Genomic DNA, 25,428 nt, shown 5'->3' on the forward strand with positions numbered 1-25,428 from the left:
CTGAACCTATCGGTTTTACAAGTGTCCGTGTGATACGCGTCAAAACTTTTTCTCTCATAACTGCGCGAAAAGCATTTATTCGTGCTTAATACAACGAGACAAGCTGTTTTAGACCGAAACGAGCTAGATCTGTACACAACGGTTTTACAAGGGTCCATGTGATATGAGTCAACACTTTTTCTCTCAGGACTGCGGTAAAAGCATATATTCGTGTTAATACAACGAGACAAGCTGCTTTAGACCGAAACGAGCTAGATCTGAACACAACGGTTTTACAAGTGTCCGTGTGATAGGCATCAAAACTTTTTCTCTTATAACTGCGCGAAAAGCATGTATTCGTGCTCAAAACAACGAGACAATCTGTTTTAGACTGAAACGAGCTAGGTCTGAACACATCGGTTTTACAAGTGTCCGTGTGATACGCGTCAACACTTTTGCTCTCATAACTGCGCGAAAAGTATGTATTTGCGCTTAAAACAACGAGACAAGCTGTTTTCGCCCGAAACGAGCTAGATCTGAACTAATCTTATTTTCAACTCTCCCTGTGATACGCGTCAACACTTTTTCTCTCAGTATTGCGCAAAAAGCATGTAATCTTGCTTAATACAGCGAGAAAAGCTGTTTTAGACCGAAACGAGCTAGATCTGAACACATCGGTTTTACAAGTGTCCGTGTAATACGCGTCAAAACGTTTTCTCGCATAACTGCGCGAGAAGCATGTATTTGTGTTAATACAACGAGAAAAGCTGTTTTAGACCGAAACGAGCTACATGTGAACACATCGGTTTTACAAGTGTCCGAGTGATACGCGTCAAAACGTTTTCTCTCATAACTGCGAGAAAAGCTTGTATTTGTGCTGAATACAACGAGACAAGCTGTTTTCGATAGAAACGAGCTAGATCTGAACACATCGGTTTTACAAGTCTCCCTGTGATACGCGTCAACACTTTTTCTCTCAGTACTGCGCAAAAAAGCATGTATTCTTGGTTAATACAGCGAGACAAGCTGTGTTAGACCGAAACGAGCTAGATCTGAACACATCGGTTTTACAAGTGTCCGTGTAATACGCGTCAAAACGTTTTCTCGCATAAATGCGCGAAAAGTATGTATTCGTGCTTAATACAACGAGACAAGCTGTTTTAGATCGAAACGAGCTAGATCTGAACACGTCGGTTTTACAAGTGTCCGTGTCATACGCGGCAAAACTTTTTCTCTCATAACTGCGCGAAAGGCATGTACTCGTGCTTAATGCAACGAGACAAGCTGTTTTAGACCAAAACGAGACCAAGCGAGAAAAGCTTGTATTTGTGCTGAATACAACGAGAGAAGCTGTTTTCGACCGAAACGAGCTAGATCTGAACTCATCGGTTTTACAAGTCTCCCTGTGATACGCGTCAACACTTTTTCTCGCATAACTGCGCGAAAAGCATGTATTTGTGTTAATACAACGAGAGAAGCTGTTTTAGACCGAAACGAGCTAGACGTGAACACATCGGTTTTACAAGTGTCCGAGTGATACGCGTCAAAACGTTTTCTCTCATAACTGCGAGAAAAGCTTGTATTTGTCCTGAATACAACGAGACAAGCTGTTTTCGACCGAAACGAGCTAGATCTGAACACATCGGTTTTACAAGTCTCCCTGTGATACGCGTCAACGCTTTTTCTCTCAGTACTGCGCAAAAAAGCATGTATTCTTGAATAATACAACGAGACAAGCTGTTTTAGACGGAAACAAACTAGATCTGGACACAACACTTTCCCAAGAGTCTGTGAGATACACGTCAAAACCTTTTCTCTCATAACTTCGCGAAAAGCATGTACTCGTGCTTAATACAACGAGACAAGCTGTTTTAGACCGAAACTAACTAGATCTGCAAACATCGGTTTTACAAGTGTCCGTGTGATACTCGCCAAAAACTTTTCTCGCATAACTGCGCGAGGAGCACGTATTCGTGTTAATACAACGAGACTAGCTGTTTCAGACCTAAACGAGCTAGATGTGAACACATCTTTTTTACAAGTGTCCGTGTGATACGCGTCAAAAGTTTTTCTCTCATAATTGCGCGAAAAGCATGTATTCGTGCTCAATACAACGAGACAAGCTCTTTTAGACCGAAACGAACTAGATCTCATCATATCGGATTTACAATTGTCCGTGTGATACGCGTCAAAATGTTTTCTCTCATAATTGCAGGAAAAGCATGTATTCGTGCTAAGTACAACCAGACAAGCTGTTTTAGACTGAAACGAGCTAGATCTGAAAACATCGGTTTTACAAGTCTCCCTGTGATACGCGTCAACACTTTTTCTCTCAGTACTGCGCAAAAAGCATGTATTCGTGCTTAATACAGCGAGACAAGCTGTTTTAGACCGAAACTAGCTAGATCTGAACACATCGGTTTTACAAGTGTCCGTGTGATACGCGTCAAAACTTTTTCTCGCATAACTGCGCGAAAAGCATGTATTCGTGTTAATACAACGAGCTAAGCTGTTTTAGACCGAAACGAGGTAGATGTGAACTCATCGGATTTACAAGTGTCCGTGGGATACGCGTCAAAACGTTTTCTCTCATAACTGCGCGAAAAGCTTGTATTTGTGCAGAATACAACCAGACAAGCTTTTTAGACTAAAACGAGCTAAATCTGAACACTTCGGTTTTACATGTGTCCGTGTAATAAACGTCAAAACCTTTTCTCTCATAACTTCGCGAAAATCATGTACTCGTGCTTAATAGTTTAGAAGAACGTCAGTTTGGGCTAGATGGTGCATTATTTGAGACATAAATGGTAATAGCGCTGCAATTAGACGTACACAACAAAGACTGACACAGGACATGCGCTAAATACAACGAAAAAAGCTGTTTTAGACCGAAACGAACTAGATCTGAAAACATCGGTTTTACAAGTCTCCCTCTGATACGCGTCAACACTTTTTCTCTCAGTACTGCGCGAAAAGCTTGTATTTGTGCTTAATACAACGAGACAAGCTTTTTTAGACCAAAACGAGCTAGATTTGAACACATCGGTTTACAAGTGTCCGTGTGATACGCGTCAAAACTTTTGCTCTCATAACTGCGCTAAAAGCATATATTCGTACTTAATACAACGAGACAAGCTGTTTTAGACCGAAACGAACTTGATCTGAACACATCGGTTTTACAAGTCTTTATGTGATACGCGTCAACACTTTTTCTTCCAGGACTGCGCGATAAGCAAACATTCGTGCTTAATACAAAGAGGCAAGCTGTTTTAGACCGAAACGAGCTAGATCTGAGCACATCGGTTTTACAAGTGTCCGTGTGACTCGCGTCAAAACGTTTGCTCTCAGGACTGCGCTAAAAGCATGTATTCGTGCTTAATACAGCGAGACAAGCTGTTTTAGAACGAAACGAGCTAGATCTGAACACATCGGTTTTACAAGTGTCCGTGTGATACGCGTCAACACTTTTGCTCTCATAACTGCGCGAAAAGTATGTATTTGCGCTTAAAACAACGAGACAAGCTGTTTTCGCCCGAAACGAGCTAGATCTGAACTCATCGGTTTTACAAGTCTCCCTGTGATACGCGTCAACACTTTTTCTCTCAGTACTGCGCAAAAAGCATGTAATCTTGCTTAATACAGCGAGAAAAGCTGTTTTAGACCGAAACGAGCTAGATCTGAACACATCGGTTTTACAAGTGTCCGTCTAATACGCGTCAAAACATTTTCTCGCATAACTGCGCGAAGCATGTATTTGTGTTAATACAACGAGAGAAGCTGTTTTAGACCGAAACGAGCTAGATGTGAACACATCGGTTTTACAAGTGTCCGAGTGATACGTGTCAAAACGTTTTCTCTCATAACTGCGAGAAAAGCTTGTATTTGTGCTGAATACAACGAGACACGCTGTTTTCGACCGAAACGAGCTAGATCTGAACACATCGGTTTTACAAGTCTCCCTGTGATACGCGTCAACACTTTTTCTCTCAGTACTGCGCAAAAAAGCATGTATTCTTGGTTTATACAGCGAGACAAGCTGTTTTAGACCGAAACGAGCTAGATCTGAACACATCGGTTTTACAAGTCTCCCTGTGATACGCGCCAACACTTTTTCTCTCAGTACTGCGCTAAAAGCATGTATTCGTGCTTAATACAGCGAGACAAGCTGTTTTAGACCGAAACGAGCTATGTCTGAACACATCGGTTTTACAAGTGTCCGTGTGATACGCTTCAAACATTTATCTCTCATGACAGCGCTAAAAGCATGTATTCGTGCCTAATACAACGAGACAAGCTGCTTTAGACCGAAACGAGCTAGATCTGATCACAACGGTTTTACAAGTGTCCGTGTGGTAGGAATCCAAACTTTTTCTCTTATAACTGCGCGAAAAGCATGTATTCGTGCTCAAAATAACGAGACAAGCTGTTTTAGACCGAAACGAGCTAGATCTGTACATATTGGATTTACATGTGTCCGTGTGATACGCGTCAAAACTTTTTCTCTCATAATTGCGCGAAAAGCATGTATTCGTGCTCAATACAACGAGACAAGCTGTTTTAGATCGAGACCGGCTAGATCTGAACATAACGGTATTACAAGTGTCCATGTGATACGCGTCAACACTTTTTCTCTCAGCACAGTGCGAATAGCATATATTCGTGCTTAATACAACGAGACAAGCTCTTTTAGACCGAAACGAACTAGATCTGATCATATCGGATTTAAAAGTGTCCGTGTGATACGCGTCGAAATTTTTTCTCTCATAATTGCGCGAAAAGCATGTATTCGTGCTTAGTACAACGAGACAAGCTGTTTTAACCGAAACGAGCTGGATCTGAACATACCGGTTTTACCAGTCTCCCTGTGATACGCGTCAACACTTTTTCTCTCAGTACTGCGCAAAAAGCATGTATTCGTGCTTATTACAGCGAGACAAGCTGTTTTAGACCCAAACGAGCTAGGTCTGAACACATCGGTTTTACAAGTCTCCCTGTGATACGCGTCAACACTTTTTCTCTCATAACTGCGCGAAAGGCATGTATTCGTGCTTTATGCAACGAGACAAGCGGTTTTAGACCGAAACGAGCTATATCTGAACCTATCGGTTTTACAAGTGTCCGTGTGATACGCGTCAAAACTTTTTCTCTCATAACGGCGCGAAAAGCATTTATTCGTGCTTAATACAACGAGACAAGCTGTTTTAGACCGAAACGAGCTAGATCTGTACACAACGGTTTTACAAGGGTCCATGTGATATGAGTCAACACTTTTTCTCTCAGGACTGCGGTAAAAGCATATATTCGTGTTAATACAACGAGACAAGCTGCTTTAGACCGAAACGAGCTAGATCTGAACACAACGGTTTTACAAGTGTCCGTGTGATAGGCATCAAAACTTTTTCTCTTATAACTGCGCGAAAAGCATGTATTCGTGCTCAAAACAACGAGACAATCTGTTTTAGACCGAAACGAGCTAGGTCTGAACACATCGGTTTTACAAGTGTCCGTGTGATACGCGTCAACACTTTTGCTCTCATAACTGCGCGAAAAGTATGTATTTGCGCTTAAAACAACGAGACAAGCTGTTTTCGCCCGAAACGAGCTAGATCTGAACTCATCGGTTTTTCAACTCTCCCTGTGATACGCGTGAACACTTTTTCTCTCAGCATTGCGCAAAAAGCATGTAATCTTGCTTAATACAGCGAGAAAAGCTGTTTTAGACCGAAACGAGCTAGATCTGAACACATCGGTTTTACAAGTGTCCGTGTAATACGCGTCAAAACGTTTTCTCGCATAACTGCGCGAAAAGTATGTATTCCTGCTTAATACAACGAGACAAGCTGTTTTAGATCGAAACGAGCTAGATCTGAACACGTCGGTTTTACAAGTGTCCGTGTCATACGCGGCAAAACTTTTTCTCTCATAACTGCACGAAAGGCATGTACTCGTGCTTAATGCAACGAGACAAGCTGTTTTAGACCAAAGCGAGACCAAGCGAGAAAAGCTTGTATTTGTGCTGAATACAACGAGAGAAGCTGTTTTCGACCGAAACGAGCTAGATCTGAACTCATCGGTTTTACAAGTCTCCCTGTGATACGCGTCAACACTTTTTCTCGCATAACTGCGCGAAAAGCATGTATTTGTGTTAATACAACGAGAGAAGCTGTTTTAGACCGAAACGAGCTAGACGTGAACACATCGGTTTTACAAGTGTCCGAGTGATACGCGTCAAAACGTTTTCTCTCATAACTGCGAGAAAAGCTTGTATTTGTGCTGAATACAACGAGACAAGCTGTTTTCGACCGAAACGAGCTAGATCTGAACACATCGGTTTTACAAGTCTCCCTGTGATACGCGTTAACGCTTTTTCTCTCAGTACTGCGCAAAAAAGCATGTATTCTTGAATAATACAGCGAGACAAGCTGTTTTAGACCGAAACGAGCTAGATTTGAACACATCGGTTTTACAAGTGTCCGTGTAATACGCGTCAAAACTTTTTCTCTCATAACTGCGCGAAAGGCATGTACTCGTGCTTAATGCAACGAGACAAGCTGTTTTAGACCGAAACAAGTTAAATCTGAAAACATCGGTTTTAAATGTGTCCGTGTGATACGCGTCAAAACTTTTTCTCTCATAACTGCGCGAGAAGCATGTATTAGTGCTTAATACAACGAGACAAGCTGTTTTAGACGGAAACAAACTAGATCTGGACACAACACTTTCCCAAGAGTCTGTGTGATACACGTCAAAACCTTTTCTCTCATAACTTCGCGAAAAGCATGTACTCGTGCTTAATACAACGAGACAAGCTGTTTTAGACCGAAACTAACTAGATCTGCAAACATCGGTTTTACAAGTGTCCGTGTGATACTCGCCAAAAACTTTTCTCGCATAACTGCGCGAGAAGCATGTATTCGTGTTAATACAACGAGACTAGCTGTTTCAGACCTAAACGAGCTAGATGTGAACACATCTTTTTTACAAGTGTCCGTGTGATACGCGTCAAAAGTTTTTCTCTCATAATTGCGCGAAAAGCATGTATTCGTGCTCAATACAACGAGACAAGCTCTTTTAGACCGAAACGAACTAGATCTCATCATATCGGATTTACAATTGTCCGTGTGATACGCGTCAAAATGTTTTCTCTCATAATTGCAGGAAAAGCATGTATTCGTGCTAAGTACAACCAGACAAGCTGTTTTAGACTGAAACGAGCTAGATCTGAAAACATCGGTTTTACAAGTCTCCCTGTGATACGCGTCAACACTTTTTCTCTCAGTACTGCGCAAAAAGCATGTATTCGTGCTTAATACAGCGAGACAAGCTGTTTTAGACTGAAACGAGCTAGATCTGAAAACATCGGTTTTACAAGTCTCCCTGTGATACGCGTCAACACTTTTTCTCTCAGTACTGCGCAAAAAGCATGTATTCGTGCTTAATACAGCGAGACAAGCTGTTTTAGACCGAAACGAGCTAGATCTGAACACATCGGTTTTACAAGTGTCCGTGTGATACGCGTCAAAACTTTTTCTCGCATAACTGCGCGAAAAGCATGTATTCGTGTTAATACAACGAGCTAAGCTGTTTTAGACCAAAACGAGCTAGATCTGAACACATCGGATCTACAAGTGTCCGTGGGATACGCGTCAAAACGTTTTCTCTCATAACTGCGCGAAAAGCTTGTATTTGTGCTGAATACAACCAGACAAGCTTTTTAGACCAAAACGAGCTAAATCTGAACACTTCGGTTTTACATGTGTCCGTGCGATACACGTCAAAACCTTTTCTCTCATAACTTCGCGAAAAGCATGTACTCGTGCTTAATAGTTTAGAAGAACGTCAGTTTGGGCTAGATGGTGCATTATTTGAGACATAAATGGTAATAGCGCTGCAATTAGACGTACACGAGAAAGACTGACACAGGACATGCGCTAAATACAACGAAAAAAGCTGTTTTAGACCGAAACGAACTAGATCTGAAAACATCGGTTTTACAAGTCTCCCTCTGATACGCGTCAACACTTTTTCTCTCAGTACTGCGCGAAAAGCTTGTATTTGTGCTTAATACAACGAGACAAGCTTTTTTACACCAAAACGAGCTAGATTTGAACACATCGGTTTACAAGTGTCCGTGTGATACGCGTCAAAACTTTTGCTCTCATAACTGCGCTAAAAGCATATATTCGTACTTAATACAACGAGACAAGCTGTTTTAGACCGAAACGAACTTGATCTGAACACATCGGTTTTACAAGTCTTCATGTGATACGCGTCAACACTTTTTCTTCCAGGACTGCGCGATAAGCAAACATTCGTGCTTAATACAAAGAGGCAAGCTGTTTTAGACCGAAACGAGCTAGATCTGAGCACATCGGTTTTAAAAGTGTCCGTGTGATACGCGTCAAAACTGTTTCTCTCATAACTGCGCGAAAAGCATGTATTCGTGCTTTATGCAACGAGACAAGCGGTTTTAGACCGAAACGAGCTATATCTGAACCTATCGGTTTTGCAAGTGTCCGTGTGATACGCGTCAACACTTTTTCTCTCAGGACTGCGGTAAAAGCATATATTCGTGTTAATACAACGAGACAAGCTGCTTTAGACCGAAACGAGCTAGATCTGAACACATCGGTTTTACAAGTGTTTGTGTAATACGCGTCAAAACATTTTCTCGCATAACTGCGCGAAGCATGTATTTGTGTTAATGCAGCGAGACAAGCTGTTTTAGACCCAAACGAGCTAGGTCTGAACACATCGGTTTTACAAGTCTCCCTGTGATACGCGTCAACACTTTTTCTCTCAGTACTGCGCAAAAAGCATGTATTCGTGCTTAATACAGCGAGACAAGCTGTTTTAGACCGAAACGAGCTATGTCTGAACACATCGGTTTTACAAGTGTCCGTGTGATACGCTTCAAACATTTATCTCTCATGACTGCGCTAAAAGCATGTATTCGTGCTTAATACAACGAGACAAGCTGCTTTAGACCGAAACGAGCTAGATCTGATCACAACGGTTTTACAAGTGTCCGTGTGGTAGGAATCCAAACTTTTTCTCTTATAACTGCGCGAAAAGCATGTATTCGTGCTCAAAATAACGAGACAAGCTGTTTTAGACCGAAACGAGCTAGATCTGTACATATTGGATTTACATGTGTCCGTGTGATACGCGTCAAAACTTTTTCTCTCATAATTGCGCGAAAAGCATGTATTCGTGCTCAATACAACGAGACAAGCTGTTTTAGATCGAGACCGGCTAGATCTGAACATAACGGTATTACAAGTGTCCATGTGATACGCGTCAACACTTTTTCTCTCAGCACAGTGCGAATAGCATATATTCGTGCTTAATACAACGAGACAAGCTCTTTTAGACCGAAACGAACTAGATCTGATCATATCCGATTTAAAAGTGTCCGTGTGATACGCGTCGAAATTTTTTCTCTCATAATTGCGCGAAAAGCATGTATTCGTGCTTAGTACAACGAGACAAGCTGTTTTAACCGAAACGAGCTGGATCTGAACATACCGGTTTTACCAGTCTCCCTGTGATACGCGTCAACACTTTTTCTCTCAGTACTGCGCAAAAAGCATGTATTCGTGCTTATTACAGCGAGACAAGCTGTTTTAGACCCAAACGAGCTAGGTCTGAACGCATCGGTTTTACAAGTCTCCCTGTGATACGCGTCAACACTTTTTCTCTCATAACTGCGCGAAAGGCATGTATTCGTGCTTTATGCAACGAGACAAGCGGTTTTAGACCGAAACGAGCTATATCTGAACCTATCGGTTTTACAAGTGTCCGTGTGATACGCGTCAAAACTTTTTCTCTCATAACGGCGCGAAAAGCATTTATTCGTGCTTAATACAACGAGACAAGCTGTTTTAGACCGAAACGAGCTAGATCTGTACACAACGGTTTTACAAGGGTCCATGTGATATGAGTCAACACTTTTTCTCTCAGGACTGCGGTAAAAGCATATATTCGTGTTAATACAACGAGACAAGCTGCTTTAGACCGAAACGAGCTAGATCTGAACACAACGGTTTTACAAGTGTCCGTGTGATAGGCATCAAAACTTTTTCTCTTATAACTGCGCGAAAAGCATGTATTCGTGCTCAAAACAACGAGACAATCTGTTTTAGACCGAAACGAGCTAGGTCTGAACACATCGGTTTTACAAGTGTCCGTGTGATACGCGTCAACACTTTTGCTCTCATAACTGCGCGAAAAGTATGTATTTGCGCTTAAAACAACGAGACAAGCTGTTTTCGCCCGAAACGAGCTAGATCTGAACTCATCGGTTTTTCAACTCTCCCTGTGATACGCGTCAACACTTTTTCTCTCAGCATTGCGCAAAAAGCATGTAATCTTGCTTAATACAGCGAGAAAAGCTGTTTTAGACCGAAACGAGCTAGATCTGAACACATCGGTTTTACAAGTGTCCGTGTAATACGCGTCAAAACGTTTTCTCGCATAACTGCGCGAAAAGTATGTATTCGTGCTTAATACAACGAGACAAGCTGTTTTAGATCGAAACGAGCTAGATCTGAACACGTCGGTTTTACAAGTGTCCGTGTCATACGCGGCAAAACTTTTTCTCTCATAACTGCACGAAAGGCATGTACTCGTGCTTAATGCAACGAGACAAGCTGTTTTAGACCAAAGCGAGACCAAGCGAGAAAAGCTTGTATTTGTGCTGAATACAACGAGAGAAGCTGTTTTCGACCGAAACGAGCTAGATCTGAACTCATCGGTTTTACAAGTCTCCCTGTGATACGCGTCAACACTTTTTCTCGCATAACTGCGCGAAAAGCATGTATTTGTGTTAATACAACGAGAGAAGCTGTTTTAGACCGAAACGAGCTAGACGTGAACACATCGGTTTTACAAGTGTCCGAGTGATACGCGTCAAAACGTTTTCTCTCATAACTGCGAGAAAAGCTTGTATTTGTGCTGAATACAACGAGACAAGCTGTTTTCGACCAAAACGAGCTAGATCTGAACACATCGGTTTTACAAGTCTCCCTGTGATACGCGTCAACGCTTTTTCTCTCAGTACTGCGCAAAAAAGCATGTATTCTTGAATAATACAGCGAGACAAGCTGTTTTAGACCGAAACGAGCTAGATTTGAACACATCGGTTTTACAAGTGTCCGTGTAATACGCGTCAAAACTTTTTCTCTCATAACTGCGCGAAAGGCATGTACTCGTGCTTAATGCAACGAGACAAGCTGTTTTAGACCGAAACAAGTTAAATCTGAAAACATCGGTTTTAAATGTGTCCGTGTGATACGCGTCAAAACGTTTTCTCTCATAACTGCGCGAGAAGCATGTATTAGTGCTTAATACAACGAGACAAGCTGTTTTAGACGGAAACAAACTAGATCTGGACACAACACTTTCCCAAGAGTCTGTGTGATACACGTCAAAACCTTTTCTCTCATAACTTCGCGAAAAGCATGTACTCGTGCTTAATACAACGAGACAAGCTGTTTTAGACCGAAACTAACTAGATCTGCAAACATCGGTTTTACAAGTGTCCGTGTGATACTCGCCAAAAACTTTTCTCGCATAACTGCGCGAGAAGCATGTATTCGTGTTAATACAACGAGACTAGCTGTTTCAGACCTAAACGAGCTAGATGTGAACACATCTTTTTTACAAGTGTCCGTGTGATACGCGTCAAAAGTTTTTCTCTCATAATTGCGCGAAAAGCATGTATTCGTGCACAATACAACGAGACAAGCTCTTTTAGACCGAAACGAACTAGATCTCATCATATCGGATTTACAATTGTCCGTGTGATACGCGTCAAAATGTTTTCTCTCATAATTGCAGGAAAAGCATGTATTCGTGCTAAGTACAACCAGACAAGCTGTTTTAGACTGAAACGAGCTAGATCTGAAAACATCGGTTTTACAAGTCTCCCTGTGATACGCGTCAACACTTTTTCTCTCAGTACTGCGCAAAAAGCATGTATTCGTGCTTAATACAGCGAGACAAGCTGTTTTAGACTGAAACGAGCTAGATCTGAAAACATCGGTTTTACAAGTCTCCCTGTGATACGCGTCAACACTTTTTCTCTCAGTACTGCGCAAAAAGCATGTATTCGTGCTTAATACAGCGAGACAAGCTGTTTTAGACCGAAACGAGCTAGATCTGAACACATCGGTTTTACAAGTGTTCGTGTGATACGCGTCAAAACTTTTTCTCGCATAACTGCGCGAAAAGCATGTATTCGTGTTAATACAACGAGCTAAGCTGTTTTAGACCAAAACGAGCTAGATCTGAACACATCGGATCTACAAGTGTCCGTGGGATACGCGTCAAAACGTTTTCTCTCATAACTGCGCGAAAAGCTAGTATTTGTGCTGAATACAACCAGACAAGCTTTTTAGACCAAAACGAGCTAAATCTGAACACTTCGGTTTTACATGTGTCCGTGCGATACACGTCAAAACCTTTTCTCTCATAACTTCGCGAAAAGCATGTACTCGTGCTTAATAGTTTAGAAGAACGTCAGTTTGGGCTAGATGGTGCATTATTTGAGACATAAATGGTAATAGCGCTGCAATTAGACGTACACAAGAAAGACTGACACAGGACATGCGCTAAATACAACGAAAAAAGCTGTTTTAGACCGAAACGAACTAGATCTGAAAACATCGGTTTTACAAGTCTCCCTCTGATACGCGTCAACACTTTTTCTCTCAGTACTGCGCGAAAAGCTTGTATTTGTGCTTAATACAACGAGACAAGCTTTTTTACACCAAAACGAGCTAGATTTGAACACATCGGTTTACAAGTGTCCGTGTGATACGCGTCAAAACTTTTGCTCTCATAACTGCGCTAAAAGCATATATTCGTACTTAATACAACGAGACAAGCTGTTTTAGACCGAAACGAACTTGATCTGAACACATCGGTTTTACAAGTCTTCATGTGATACGCGTCAACACTTTTTCTTCCAGGACTGCGCGATAAGCAAACATTCGTGCTTAATACAAAGAGGCAAGCTGTTTTAGACCGAAACGAGCTAGATCTGAGCACATCGGTTTTAAAAGTGTCCGTGTGATACGCGTCAAAACTGTTTCTCTCATAACTGCGCGAAAAGCATGTATTCGTGCTTTATGCAACGAGACAAGCGGTTTTAGACCGAAACGAGCTATATCTGAACCTATCGGTTTTGCAAGTGTCCGTGTGATACGCGTCAACACTTTTTCTCTCAGGACTGCGGTAAAAGCATATATTCGTGTTAATACAACGAGACAAGCTGCTTTAGACCGAAACGAGCTAGATCTGAACACATCGGTTTTACAAGTGTCCGTGTAATACGCGTCAAAACATTTTCTCGCATAACTGCGCGAAGCATGTATTTGTGTTAATGCAGCGAGACAAGCTGTTTTAGACCCAAACGAGCTAGGTCTGAACACATCGGTTTTACAAGTCTCCCTGTGATACGCGTCAACACTTTTTCTCTCAGTACTGCGCAAAAAGCATGTATTCGTGCTTAATACAGCGAGACAAGCTGTTTTAGACCGAAACGAGCTAGATCTGAACACATCGGTTTTACAAGTGTCCGTGTGATACGCGTCAACACTTTTGCTCTCATAACTGCGCGAAAAGTATGTATTTGCGCTTAAAACAACGAGACAAGCTGTTTTCGCCCGAAACGAGCTAGATCTGAACTCATCGGTTTTTCAACTCTCCCTGTGATACGCGTCAACACTTTTTCTCTCAGTATTGCGCAAAAAGCATGTAATCTTGCTTAATACAGCGAGAAAAGCTGTTTTAGACCGAAACGAGCTGGATCTGAACACATCGGTTTTACAAGTGTCCGTGTAATACGCGTCAAAACGTTTTCTCGCATAACTGCGCGAGAAGCATGTATTTGTGTTAATACAACGAGAGAAGCTGTTTTAGACCGAAACGAGCTAGATCTGAACACATCGGTTTTACAAGTGTCCGTGTAATACGCGTCAAAACTTTTTCTCGCATAAATGCGCGAAAAGTATGTATTCGTGCTTAATACAACGAGACAAGCTGTTTTAGATCGAAACGAGCTAGATCTGAACACGTCGGTTTTACAAGTGTCCGTGTCATACGCGGCAAAACTTTTTCTCTCATAACTGCGCGAAAGGCATGTACTCGTGCTTAATGCAACGAGACAAGCTGTTTTAGACCAAAACGAGACCAAGCGAGAAAAGCTTGTATTTGTGCTGAATACAACGAGAGAAGCTGTTTTCGACCGAAACGAGCTAGATCTGAACACATCGGTTTTACAAGTGTCCGTGTAATACGCGTCAAAACATTTTCTCGCATAACAGCGCGAAGCATGTATTTGTGTTAATACAACGAGAGAAGCTGTTTTAGACCGAAACGAGCTAGATGTGAACACATCGGTTTTACAAGTGTCCGAGTGATACGTGTCAAAACGTTTTCTCTCATAACTGCGAGAAAAGCTTGTATTTGTGCTGAATACAACGAGACACGCTGTTTTCGACCGAAACGAGCTAGATCTGAACACATCGGTTTTACAAGTCTCCCTGTGATACGCGTCAACACTTTTTCTCTCAGTACTGCGCAGAAAAGCATGTATTCTTGGTTTATACAGCGAGACAAGCTGTTTTAGACCGAAACGAGCTAGATCTGAACACATCGGTTTTACAAGTCTCCCTGTGATACGCGCCAACACTTTTTCTCTCAGTACTGCGCTAAAAGCATGTATTCGTGCTTAATACAGCGAGACAAGCTGTTTTAGACCGAAACGAGCTATGTCTGAACACATCGGTTTTACAAGTGTCCGTGTGATACGCTTCAAACATTTATCTCTCATGACTGCGCTAAAAGCATGTATTCGTGCTTAATACAACGAGACAAGCTGCTTTAGACCGAAACGAGCTAGATCTGATCACAACGGTTTTACAAGTGTCCGTGTGGTAGGAATCCAAACTTTTTCTCTTATAACTGCGCGAAAAGCATGTATTCGTGCTCAAAATAACGAGACAAGCTGTTTTAGACCGAAACGAGCTAGATCTGTACATATTGGATTTACATGTGTCCGTGTGATACGCGTCAAAACTTTTTCTCTCATAATTGCGCGAAAAGCATGTATTCGTGCTCAATACAACGAGACAAGCTGTTTTAGATCGAGACCGGCTAGATCTGAACATAACGGTATTACAAGTGTCCATGTGATACGCGTCAACACTTTTTCTCTCAGCACAGTGCGAATAGCATATATTCGTGCTTAATACAACGAGACAAGCTCTTTTAGACCGAAACGAACTAGATCTGATCATATCGGATTTAAAAGTGTCCGTGTGATACGCGTCGAAATTTTTTCTCTCATAATTGCGCGAAAAGCATGTATTCGTGCTTAGTACAACGAGACAAGCTGTTTTAACCGAAACGAGCTGGATCTGAACATACCGGTTTTACCAGTCTCCCTGTGATACGCGTCAACACTTTTTCTCTCAGTACTGCGCAAAAAGCATGTATTCGTGCTTATTACAACGAGACAAGCTGTTTTAGACCCAAACGAGCTAGGTCTGAACACATCGGTTTCACAAGTCTCCCTGTGATACGCGTCAACACTTTTTCTCTCATAACTGCGCGAAAGGCATGTATTCGTGCTTTATGCAACGAGAGAAGCGGTTTTAGACCGAAACGAGCTATATCTGAACCTATCGGTTTTACAAGTGTCCGTGTGATACGCGTCAAAACTTTTTCTCTCATAACTGCGCGAAAAGCATTTATTCGTGCTTAATACAACGAGACAAGCTGTTTTAGACCGAAACGAGCTAGATCTGTACACAACGGTTTTACAAGGGTCCATGTGATATGAGTCAACACTTTTTCTCTCAGGACTGCGGTAAAAGCATATATTCGTGTTAATACAACGAGACAAGCTGCTTTAGACCGAAACGAGCTAGATCTGAACACAACGGTTTTACAAGTGTCCGTGTGATAGGCATCAAAACTTTTTCTCTTATAACTGCGCGAAAAGCATGTATTCGTGCTCAAAACAACGAGACAATCTGTTTTAGACCGAAACGAGCTAGGTCTGAACACATCGGTTTTACAAGTGTCCGTGTGATACGCGTCAACACTTTTGCTCTCATAACTGCGCGAAAAGTATGTATTTGCGCTTAAAACAACGAGACAAGCTGTTTTCGCCCGAAACGAGCTAGATCTGAACTCATCGGTTTTTCAACTCTCCCTGTGATACGCGTCAACACTTTTTCTCTCAGCATTGCGCAAAAAGCATGTAATCTTGCTTAATACAGCGAGAAAAGCTGTTTTAGACCGAAACGAGCTAGATGTGAACACATCGGTTTTACAAGTGTCCGAGTGATACGCGTCAAAACGTTTTCTCTCATAACTGCGAGAAAAGCTTGTATTTGTGCTGAATACAACGAGACAAGCTGTTTTCGACAGAAACGAGCTAGATCTGAACACATCGGTTTTACAAGTCTCCCTGTGATACGCGTCAACACTTTTTCTCTCAGTACTGCGCAAAAAAGCATGTATTCTTGGTTAATACAGCGAGACAAGCTGTGTTAGACCGAAACGAGCTAGATCTGAACACATCGGTTTTACAAGTGTCCGTGTAATACGCGTCAAAACTTTTTCTCGCATAAATGCGCGAAAAGTATGTATTCGTGCTTAATACAACGAGACAAGCTGTTTTAGATCGAAACGAGCTAGATCTGAACACGTCGGTTTTACAAGTGTCCGTGTCATACGCGGCAAAACTTTTTCTCTCATAACTGCACGAAAGGCATGTACTCGTGCTTAATGCAACGAGACAAGCTGTTTTAGACCAAAACGAGACCAAGCGAGAAAAGCTTGTATTTGTGCTGAATACAACGAGAGAAGCTGTTTTCGACCGAAACGAGCTAGATCTGAACTCATCGGTTTTACAAGTCTCCCTGTGATACGCGTCAACACTTTTTCTCGCATAACTGCGCGAAAAGCATGTATTTGTGTTAATACAACGAGAGAAGCTGTTTTAGACCGAAACGAGCTAGACGTGAACACATCGGTTTTACAAGTGTCCGAGTGATACGCGTCAAAACGTTTTCTCTCATAACTGCGAGAAAAGCTTGTATTTGTGCTGAATACAACGAGACAAGCTGTTTTCGACCGAAACGAGCTAGATCTGAACACATCGGTTTTACAAGTCTCCCTGTGATACGCGTCAACGCTTTTTCTCTCAGTACTGCGCAAAAAAGCATGTATTCTTGAATAATACAGCGAGACAAGCTGTTTTAGACCGAAACGAGCTAGATTTGAACACATCGGTTTTACAAGTGTCCGTGTAATACGCGTCAAAACTTTTTCTCTCATAACTGCGCGAAAGGCATGTACTCGTGCTTAATGCAACGAGACAAGCTGTTTTAGACCGAAACAAGTTAAATCTGAAAACATCGGTTTTAAATGTGTCCGTGTGATACGCGTCAAAACTTTTTCTCTCATAACTGCGCGAGAAGCATGTATTAGTGCTTAATACAACGAGACAAGCTGTTTTAGACGGAAACAAACTAGATCTGGACACAACACTTTCCCAAGAGTCTGTGTGATACACGTCAAAACCTTTTCTCTCATAACTTCGCGAAAAGCATGTACTCGTGCTTAATACAACGAGACAAGCTGTTTTAGACCGAAACTAACTAGATCTGCAAACATCGGTTTTACAAGTGTCCGTGTCATACGCGGCAAAACTTTTTCTCTCATAACTGCACGAAAGGCATGTACTCGTGCTTAATGCAACGAGACAAGCTGTTTTAGACCAAAGCGAGACCAAGCGAGAAAAGCTTGTATTTGTGCTGAATACAACGAGAGAAGCTGTTTTCGACCGAAACGAGCTAGATCTGAACTCATCGGTTTTACAAGTCTCCCTGTGATACGCGTCAACACTTTTTCTCGCATAACTGCGCGAAAAGCATGTATTTGTGTTAATACAACGAGAGAAGCTGTTTTAGACCGAAACGAGCTAGACGTGAACACATCGGTTTTACAAGTGTCCGAGTGATACGCGTCAAAACGTTTTCTCTCATAACTGCGAGAAAAGCTTGTATTTGTGCTGAATACAACGAGACAAGCTGTTTTCGACCAAAACGAGCTAGATCTGAACACATCGGTTTTACAAGTCTCCCTGTGATACGCGTCAACGCTTTTTCTCTCAGTACTGCGCAAAAAAGCATGTATTCTTGAATAATACAGCGAGACAAGCTGTTTTAGACCGAAACGAGCTAGATTTGAACACATCGGTTTTACAAGTGTCCGTGTAATACGCGTCAAAACTTTTTCTCTCATAACTGCGCGAAAGGCATGTACTCGTGCTTAATGCAACGAGACAAGCTGTTTTAGACCGAAACAAGTTAAATCTGAAAACATCGGTTTTAAATGTGTCCGTGTGATACGCGTCAAAACGTTTTCTCTCATAACTGCGCGAGAAGCATGTATTAGTGCTTAATACAACGAGACAAGCTGTTTTAGACGGAAACAAACTAGATCTGGACACAACACTTTCCCAAGAGTCTGTGTGATACACGTCAAAACCTTTTCTCTCATAACTTCGCGAAAAGCATGTACTCGTGCTTAATACAACGAGACAAGCTGTTTTAGACCGAAACTAACTAGATCTGCAAACATCGGTTTTACAAGTGTCCGTGTGATACTCGCCAAAAACTTTTCTCGCATAACTGCGCGAGAAGCATGTATTCGTGTTAATACAACGAGACTAGCTGTTTCAGACCTAAACGAGCTAGATGTGAACACATCTTTTTTACAAGTGTCCGTGTGATACGCGTCAAAAGTTTTTCTCTCATAATTGCGCGAAAAGCATGTATTCGTGCTCAATACAACGAGACAAGCTCTTTTAGACCGAAACGAACTAGATCTCATCATATCGGATTTACAATTGTCCGTGTGATACGCGTCAAAATGTTTTCTCTCATAATTGCAGGAAAAGCATGTATTCGTGCTAAGTACAACCAGACAAGCTGTTTTAGACTGAAACGAGCTAGATCTGAAAACATCGGTTTTACAAGTCTCCCTGTGATACGCGTCAACACTTTTTCTCTCAGTACTGCGCAAAAAGCATGTATTCGTGCTTAATACAGCGAGACAAGCTGTTTTAGACTGAAACGAGCTAGATCTGAAAACATCGGTTTTACAAGTCTCCCTGTGATACGCGTCAACACTTTTTCTCTCAGTACTGCGCAAAAAGCATGTATTCGTGCTTAATACAGCGAGACAAGCTGTTTTAGACCGAAACGAGCTAGATCTGAACACATCGGTTTTACAAGTGTTCGTGTGATACGCGTCAAAACTTTTTCTCGCATAACTGCGCGAAAAGCATGTATTCGTGTTAATACAACGAGCTAAGCTGTTTTAGACCAAAACGAGCTAGATCTGAACACATCGGATCTACAAGTGTCCGTGGGATACGCGTCAAAACGTTTTCTCTCATAACTGCGCGAAAAGCTAGTATTTGTGCTGAATACAACCAGACAAGCTTTTTAGACCAAAACGAGCTAAATCTGAACACTTCGGTTTTACATGTGTCCGTGCGATACACGTCAAAACCTTTTCTCTCATAACTTCGCGAAAAGCATGTACTCGTGCTTAATAGTTTAGAAGAACGTCAGTTTGGGCTAGATGGTGCATTATTTGAGACATAAATGGTAATAGCGCTGCAATTAGACGTACACAAGAAAGACTGACACAGGACATGCGCTAAATACAACGAAAAAAGCTGTTTTAGACCGAAACGAACTAGATCTGAAAACATCGGTTTTACAAGTCTCCCTCTGATACGCGTCAACACTTTTTCTCTCAGTACTGCGCGAAAAGCTTGTATTTGTGCTTAATACAACGAGACAAGCTTTTTTACACCAAAACGAGCTAGATTTGAACACATCGGTTTACAAGTGTCCGTGTGATACGCGTCAAAACTTTTGCTCTCATAACTGCGCTAAAAGCATATATTCGTACTTAATACAACGAGACAAGCTGTTTTAGACCGAAACGAACTTGATCTGAACACATCGGTTTTACAAGTCTTCATGTGATACGCGTCAACACTTTTTCTTCCAGGACTGCGCGATAAGCAAACATTCGTGCTTAATACAAAGAGGCAAGCTGTTTTAGACCGAAACGAGCTAGATCTGAGCACATCGGTTTTAAAAGTGTCCGTGTGATACGCGTCAAAACTGTTTCTCTCATAACTGCGCGAAAAGCATGTATTCGTGCTTTATGCAACGAGACAAGCGGTTTTAGACCGAAACGAGCTATATCTGAACCTATCGGTTTTGCAAGTGTCCGTGTGATACGCGTCAACACTTTTTCTCTCAGGACTGCGGTAAAAGCATATATTCGTGTTAATACAACGAGACAAGCTGCTTTAGACCGAAACGAGCTAGATCTGAACACATCGGTTTTACAAGTGTCCGTGTAATACGCGTCAAAACATTTTCTCGCATAACTGCGCGAAGCATGTATTTGTGTTAATGCAGCGAGACAAGCTGTTTTAGACCCAAACGAGCTAGGTCTGAACACATCGGTTTTACAAGTCTCCCTGTGATACGCGTCAACACTTTTTCTCTCAGTACTGCGCAAAAAGCATGTATTCGTGCTTAATACAGCGAGACAAGCTGTTTTAGACCGAAACGAGCTAGATCTGAACACATCGGTTTTACAAGTGTCCGTGTGATACGCGTCAACACTTTTGCTCTCATAACTGCGCGAAAAGTATGTATTTGCGCTTAAAACAACGAGACAAGCTGTTTTCGCCCGAAACGAGCTAGATCTGAACTCATCGGTTTTTCAACTCTCCCTGTGATACGCGTCAACACTTTTTCTCTCAGTATTGCGCAAAAAGCATGTAATCTTGCTTAATACAGCGAGAAAAGCTGTTTTAGACCGAAACGAGCTGGATCTGAACACATCGGTTTTACAAGTGTCCGTGTAATACGCGTCAAAACGTTTTCTCGCATAACTGCGCGAGAAGCATGTATTTGTGTTAATACAACGAGAGAAGCTGTTTTAGACCGAAACGAGCTAGATGTGAACACATCGGTTTTACAAGTGTCCGAGTGATACGCGTCAAAACGTTTTCTCTCATAACTGCGAGAAAAGCTTGTATTTGTGCTGAATACAACGAGACAAGCTGTTTTCGACAGAAACGAGCTAGATCTGAACACATCGGTTTTACAAGTCTCCCTGTGATACGCGTCAACACTTTTTCTCTCAGTACTGCGCAAAAAAGCATGTATTCTTGGTTAATACAGCGAGACAAGCTGTGTTAGACCGAAACGAGCTAGATCTGAACACATCGGTTTTACAAGTGTCCGTGTAATACGCGGCAAAACTTTTTCTCGCATAAATGCGCGAAAAGTATGTATTTGTGCTTAATACAACGAGACAAGCTGTTTTAGATCGAAACGAACTAGATCTGAACACGTCGGTTTTACAAGTGTCCGTGTCATACGCGGCAAAACTTTTTCTCTCATAACTGCGCGAAAGGCATGTACTCGTGCTTAATGCAACGAGACAAGCTGTTTTAGACCAAAACGAGACCAAGCGAGAAAAGCTTGTATTTGTGCTGAATACAACGAGAGAAGCTGTTTTCGACCGAAACGAGCTAGATCTGAACACATCGGTTTTACAAGTCTCCCTGTGACACGCTTCAACACTTTTTCTCTCAGTACTGCGCAAAAAAGCATGTATTCTTGGTTAATACAGCGAGACAAGCTGTTTTAGACCGAAACGAGCTAGATCTGAACACATCGGTTTTACAAGTCTCCCTGTGATACGCGTCAACACTTTTTCTCTCAGTACTGCGCAAAAAAGCATGTATTCTTGGTTAATACAGCGAGACAAGCTGTGTTAGACCGAAACGAGCTAGATCTGAACACATCGGTTTTACAAGTGTCCGTGTAATACGCGTCAAAACTTTTTCTCGCATAAATGCGCGAAAAGTATGTATTCGTGCTTAATACAACGAGACAAGCTGTTTTAGATCGAAACGAGCTAGATCTGAACACGTCGGTTTTACAAGTGTCCGTGTCATACGCGGCAAAACTTTTTCTCTCATAACTGCGCGAAAGGCATGTACTCGTGCTTAATGCAACGAGACAAGCTGTTTTAGACCAAAACGAGACCAAGCGAGAAAAGCTTGTATTTGTGCTGAATACAACGAGAGAAGCTGTTTTCGACCGAAACGAGCTAGATCTGAACACATCGGTTTTACAAGTGTCCGTGTAATACGCGTCAAAACATTTTCTCGCATAACTGCGCGAAGCATGTATTTGTGTTAATACAACGAGAGAAGCTGTTTTAGACCGAAACGAGCTAGATGTGAACACATCGGTTTTACAAGTGTCCGAGTGATACGTGTCAAAACGTTTTCTCTCATAACTGCGAGAAAAGCTTGTATTTGTGCTGAATACAACGAGACACGCTGTTTTCGACCGAAACGAGCTAGATCTGAACACATCGGTTTTACAAGTCTCCCTGTGATACGCGTCAACACTTTTTCTCTCAGTACTGCGCAGAAAAGCATGTATTCTTGGTTTATACAGCGAGACAAGCTGTTTTAGACCGAAACGAGCTAGATCTGAACACATCGGTTTTACAAGTCTCCCTGTGATACGCGCCAACACTTTTTCTCTCAGTACTGCGCTAAAAGCATGTATTCGTGCTTAATACAGCGAGACAAGCTGTTTTAGACCGAAACGAGCTATGTCTGAACACATCGGTTTTACAAGTGTCCGTGTGATACGCTTCAAACATTTATCTCTCATGACTGCGCTAAAAGCATGTATTCGTGCTTAATACAACGAGACAAGCTGCTTTAGACCGAAACGAGCTAGATCTGATCACAACGGTTTTACAAGTGTCCGTGTGGTAGGAATCCAAACTTTTTCTCTTATAACTGCGCGAAAAGCATGTATTCGTGCTCAAAATAACGAGACAAGCTTTTTTAGACCGAAACGAGCTAGATCTGTACATATTGGATTTACATGTGTCCGTGTGATACGCGTCAAAACTTTTTCTCTCATAATTGCGCGAAAAGCATGTATTCGTGCTCAATACAACGAGACAAGCTGTTTTAGATCGAGACCGGCTAGATCTGAACATAACGGTATTACAAGTGTCCATGTGATACGCGTCAACACTTTTTCTCTCAGCACAGTGCGAATAGCATATATTCGTGCTTAATACAACGAGACAAGCTCTTTTAGACCGAAACGAACTAGATCTGATCATATCGGATTTAAAAGTGTCCGTGTGATACGCGTCGAAATTTTTTCTCTCATAATTGCGCGAAAAGCATGTATTCGTGCTTAGTACAACGAGACAAGCTGTTTTAACCGAAACGAGCTGGATCTGAACATACCGGTTTTACCAGTCTCCCTGTGATACGCGTCAACACTGTTTCTCTCATAACTGCGCGAAAAGCATGTATTCGTGCTTTATGCAACGAGACAAGCGGTTTTAGACCGAAACGAGCTATATCTGAACCTATCGGTTTTGCAAGTGTCCGTGTGATACGCGTCAACACTTTTTCTCTCAGGACTGCGGTAAAAGCATATATTCGTGTTAATACAACGAGACAAGCTGCTTTAGACCGAAACGAGCTAGATCTGAACACATCGGTTTTACAAGTGTCCGTGTAATACGCGTCAAAACATTTTCTCGCATAACTGCGCGAAGCATGTATTTGTGTTAATGCAGCGAGACAAGCTGTTTTAGACCCAAACGAGCTAGGTCTGAACACATCGGTTTTACAAGTCTCCCTGTGATACGCGTCAACACTTTTTCTCTCAGTACTGCGCAAAAAGCATGTATTCGTGCTTAATACAGCGAGACAAGCTGTTTTAGACCGAAACGAGCTAGATCTGAACACATCGGTTTTACAAGTGTCCGTGTGATACGCGTCAACACTTTTGCTCTCATAACTGCGCGAAAAGTATGTATTTGCGCTTAAAACAACGAGACAAGCTGTTTTCGCCCGAAACGAGCTAGATCTGAACTCATCGGTTTTTCAACTCTCCCTGTGATACGCGTCAACACTTTTTCTCTCAGTATTGCGCAAAAAGCATGTAATCTTGCTTAATACAGCGAGAAAAGCTGTTTTAGACCGAAACGAGCTGGATCTGAACACATCGGTTTTACAAGTGTCCGTGTAATACGCGTCAAAACGTTTTCTCGCATAACTGCGCGAGAAGCATGTATTTGTGTTAATACAACGAGAGAAGCTGTTTTAGACCGAAACGAGCTAGATGTGAACACATCGGTTTTACAAGTGTCCGAGTGATACGCGTCAAAACGTTTTCTCTCATAACTGCGAGAAAAGCTTGTATTTGTGCTGAATACAACGAGACAAGCTGTTTTCGACAGAAACGAGCTAGATCTGAACACATCGGTTTTACAAGTCTCCCTGTGATACGCGTCAACACTTTTTCTCTCAGTACTGCGCAAAAAAGCATGTATTCTTGGTTAATACAGCGAGACAAGCTGTGTTAGACCGAAACGAGCTAGATCTGAACACATCGGTTTTACAAGTGTCCGTGTAATACGCGGCAAAACTTTTTCTCGCATAAATGCGCGAAAAGTATGTATTTGTGCTTAATACAACGAGACAAGCTGTTTTAGATCGAAACGAACTAGATCTGAACACGTCGGTTTTACAAGTGTCCGTGTCATACGCGGCAAAACTTTTTCTCTCATAACTGCGCGAAAGGCATGTACTCGTGCTTAATGCAACGAGACAAGCTGTTTTAGACCAAAACGAGACCAAGCGAGAAAAGCTTGTATTTGTGCTGAATACAACGAGAGAAGCTGTTTTCGACCGAAACGAGCTAGATCTGAACACATCGGTTTTACAAGTCTCCCTGTGACACGCTTCAACACTTTTTCTCTCAGTACTGCGCAAAAAAGCATGTATTCTTGGTTAATACAGCGAGACAAGCTGTTTTAGACCGAAACGAGCTAGATCTGAACACATCGGTTTTACAAGTCTCCCTGTGATACGCGTCAACACTTTTTCTCTCAGTACTGCGCAAAAAAGCATGTATTCTTGGTTAATACAGCGAGACAAGCTGTGTTAGACCGAAACGAGCTAGATCTGAACACATCGGTTTTACAAGTGTCCGTGTAATACGCGTCAAAACTTTTTCTCGCATAAATGCGCGAAAAGTATGTATTCGTGCTTAATACAACGAGACAAGCTGTTTTAGATCGAAACGAGCTAGATCTGAACACGTCGGTTTTACAAGTGTCCGTGTCATACGCGGCAAAACTTTTTCTCTCATAACTGCGCGAAAGGCATGTACTCGTGCTTAATGCAACGAGACAAGCTGTTTTAGACCAAAACGAGACCAAGCGAGAAAAGCTTGTATTTGTGCTGAATACAACGAGAGAAGCTGTTTT

Source organism: Amblyomma americanum, chromosome 4, assembly GCF_052857255.1.
Source record: "Amblyomma americanum isolate KBUSLIRL-KWMA chromosome 4, ASM5285725v1, whole genome shotgun sequence".
NCBI lineage: Eukaryota > Metazoa > Arthropoda > Arachnida > Ixodida > Ixodidae > Amblyomma > Amblyomma americanum.